At 40.5% G+C, this 3899-nt stretch overlaps 1 non-coding gene across 1 annotated transcript; it reads right to left on the bottom strand.

Annotated features, from left to right (window-relative positions):
- Positions 1–2559: 2559 nt before the first annotated feature.
- On the bottom strand, positions 2560–2693 carry LOC122914690. Its single transcript, XR_006385817.1, has one exon. It is a non-coding gene; the product is annotated as a U4 spliceosomal RNA (small nuclear RNA).
- Between the last annotated feature and the right edge of the window lie 1206 nt (positions 2694–3899).

A 3899-nucleotide genomic window follows, 5' to 3' on the forward strand; every position in this document is an offset into this window, starting at 1 on the left:
ATCAGAGAAGAACAATTCAGAGTATGTGTGCGACAACCCAAGGTGACCAGAAATATATTGAAGTCCAATGGTGATGAGGGCACAGATCAGCACAATGCAGATAGTAACATAAATGTGATGTCATTTACTACTAGAATTTGAATAGTCAGAAGAAATTTGAATTATGTTGAAACTATATCTTCCTATTACTAGGAAGCTTTGTAATAACAGTTTCTAACATAAATATTGACTATGTGTCAAGCACAGTTTGAAGCACTTCATATGCACTAACATGTTTAATTCTTAGAGCAAACTTAGGAGCTAAGTACTATCATCTTCATTTTATATTTGAGGAGATTGAGATATGGAGATGTAGAAGTATATTCTTGAGTCTACTTAAATGCTATATTGACTATATCCCAACTGCTCTAAACTTTGAAATCTTGGTGTTTACACAATAAACAGTTTTTTCTCTCCCACACAAGCCCACTAAGAGTGGGGTGGTGAGGGACCTAGAATGATGAAAAGATCTACCATCTTCAGTACATCACATCTGAGGTCACTCTGAGGTTTCTTGCACCACACTAAAGGTAAAATACATCCAATCCCACTGGCCAGAACTCACTTGCCCACACCTGACTGCATGGGAGCCTGGGAAACGTAGCTGAACTGTGGGCCCAGAGGGAAAGGAAACTGGTTTAGTAACCAGCTAGACAGTTTCTGTCATGCCACCAATCAGGTGAGTCTCTTGGTTCAAGCAGAAAGCTTCCCGTATACTTTCAAAATACACTCCTTGGGCACCTGGGTGGCTCAGTTGGTTAAGTGGATGCCTTAGGCTAAGTTCATGATCCTAGAGTCCTGGGATCTAGCCCTGCATCGGGCTCCTTGCTCAGCTAGGAGCCTACTTCTCCTTGCCTGGGCTTGCTCTCTCCCTCTCTCTCTCTTATTTATTTATTTAAAATTTTAATTTATTTAGCAGAGAGAGACACAGCAAGAGAGGAAACACAAGCAGGGAGAGTGGGAGAGGGTGAAGCAGGCTTCCCACTGAGCAGGAAGCCCGATGCAGGGCTCTACACCAGGACCCTGGGATCATGACCTGAGCCGAAGGCAGATGCTTAACCGACTAAGCCACCCAAGCACCCCTGAACTAAAACCACTTTTAGATGAGCTTAGTGCATGGCTTTTTCTTAAGGGAAAGGTAATTATCTGCCTCTATACTGAGGGTGTGGTGTTATTACCACTCAGCAGGCTCTGAATCTTTCTATATCATTAGGCTTGAGATCAACTCCTCTTACATCCAAATATTGTGTTTGGTAGCTGCCCTGCAAAACCTAACTGATTTATTGCCCAAAAAATTTGTACAGCACATAAACTGTGCAGTCATCTGGAAAGTTAATTTCTTTTTTTTTTTAATATTTTATTTATTTATTTGACACAGAGAGAGAGAGAGAGAGATCACAAGTAGGCAGAGAGGTGGGCAGCGGCGGGTGTGGAAAGCAGGCTCCCTGCTGACCAGAGAGCCCGAAGCGGGGCTCGATCCAAAGGACCCGGAGATCATGACCTGAGCCAAAGGCAGAGGCTTTAACACACTGAGCTATCCAGGCGCCTCTGGAAAGTTAATTTCTTATCTTAATAAGTAAGGTGTTCTTTTAACTAATAGATGCTAGAATGATCTTGACCACACATGTGTGAAAGAACTTTAGGAACTGAGTCATTATCTGTGTTTAAGTGGGTCCAGATCTATTTCTTGAGTCTTAGACCCACTTTCAAATGGCAGTAGGATGGCTTTCTTTTCACGCTATCACACTGTTAGGCTTCTCCTATGGAATGTCAGTCCTACCTTCAGCTCTATTGATTGTTGAAACAATATTAATTAGCAGCAAAGATCATTTCCATTCTAGTTTCTTGTCAGAGAACTAACTTCAAATTTCACTACACATTACTCATCAAAAGCTTAAGTGAAAGGAGTAATATTCATTGAGGATTACTTTTTTTAAAAAAGATTTTATTTATTTATTTATTTATTTGACAGATAGATCACAAGTAGGCAGAGAGGCAGGCAGAGAGAGAGGAGGAAGCAGGCTCCCTGCCTAGTGGAGAGCCTGATGTGCGGCCCAATCCCAGGACCCTGGGATCATGACCTGAGCCAAAGGCAGAGGCTTTAACCCACTGAGCCACCCAGGTGCCCCTCACTGAGGATTACTTAAAGGATAAATAATAAATAATCCATCCACTTCTCTAGACATTCTAAATGTTATCCTTGCTTTATAGCAGCTAGAATAAGCTGTGTAGCTGGACTGCCTCTGGTTCCCTGTAGAATTGCTTTTACTGAGTTGCACTTTGGTTTTATACACTGAAGTTAGTTATCGACAATGACCCCAGAAATCTTGCTGTTGTATTTATTGTAGGGACATTGTTGAGAACTTTGACCATTATGTCATAAGGTGACTCATAATGAAGGAACATTTTTCTCAGAGCTTAATACAAGGAAGCTACATATTTTCTTTAAATAACTACTTCATTTTTTATTACAGGGACATTGAATTTCATAATAGTTCACATTTTCCTATTGCTTTGTTCCTGGAATCTCAGAATCAGAGATTCAGCCTGGATCTAGATGTAGTTTAGAACTGTATAACATGCATTTTTTCAATTAGCAATAATCGCGCCTCGGATAAACCTCATTGGCTACGATACTGCCACTGCGCAAAGCTTAACATGCATTTTTTGTATGTCAATCCTAACAGTTGAGTTTAGGATATTTTCCTTCTCCTGTTTGCCTTTAGCTTCTTACCTCCACCCCAGTCATTTAACTCATTTATTTCCTGTTATAGTTCTATAAGTTTCTTTTAATCCTTTTGGGAACATGTAAACTATTTACATGTTTGAGAATATATTTGCGCATGTCTATATATAAAATAATGCTCAAGTATTTGGAATAGCACACAAAAGATACTGAGCTAGATTTTTGCCTAAATGCTATTATTGAATATTTTTCATAAAAATAAGTTTTGCATTGGTATTTGTTTGTTTCTTTCCCTACACTCCACTTGTCCTCCAAACCATGCCACAAACCCCTCCCACCCTTGCTTTTTCTTAAGCTCTTCCCTACCTCATTGCCAAATCTTCCTCCAAGGCCACAGAACTTGCTGCTCTCTCAACACGGAATGTTCCTCTGTGATGGGCTCCTTCTTCATGTCTCCTCGGAGAGGCTTCTTAATCCCCATTCTCTCTAAAGCTGATGTTTGTCCCCTATCTGCCTCATCTCATTCTCCTTTATAGTGCCCTGTGTTTTTCTTCATAGCATCCCCTTGTCTTCATTTTATTAATTCACTTTCTACCTGTCTGTCTCTTTTACTAGTGGGTGAACTGATGAGGGAAAGTACTGTGTTGTTTGCTTCATCTAGGTCTTAAGATGAATGAATGAATATAAATGGTCCAACCCAAGAACTGCAGAAAATCTCTTCTGCCTCTTCTTTTTTTTTTTTTTAAAGATTTTATTTATTAATTTGACAGAGAGAAATCACAAGTAGATGGAGAGGCAGCCAGAGAGAGAGAGGTAGGGAAGCAGGCTCCCTGCTGAGCAGAGAGCCCAATGCGGGACTCAATCCCAGGACCCTGAGATCATGACCTGAGCCAAAGGCAGTGGCTTAACCCACTGAGCCACCCAGGCGCCCCTCTTCTGCCTCTTCTATACCCTAAAAATAGTTCCCCTTTATGAACTCCTGAATTTACTCCTGTCTGACCACAATCACTCACCACATTTAAAGACTTTGATTCATCTTTGTTTCCTGTTTTCAGGATGGATTTCTTCAGTCACATTGTGAGTTTCTAATAATTTGACTAATGAATTACAGGAATACTAAAGGGTATAGCCAATAGTAAATGGATTTCAGGGATTTAAGCATCTGCCTTTGGCT

The sequence above is a fragment of the Neovison vison genome, chromosome 7 (genome assembly GCF_020171115.1).
Source record: "Neovison vison isolate M4711 chromosome 7, ASM_NN_V1, whole genome shotgun sequence".
Classification (NCBI taxonomy): domain Eukaryota; kingdom Metazoa; phylum Chordata; class Mammalia; order Carnivora; family Mustelidae; genus Neogale; species Neogale vison.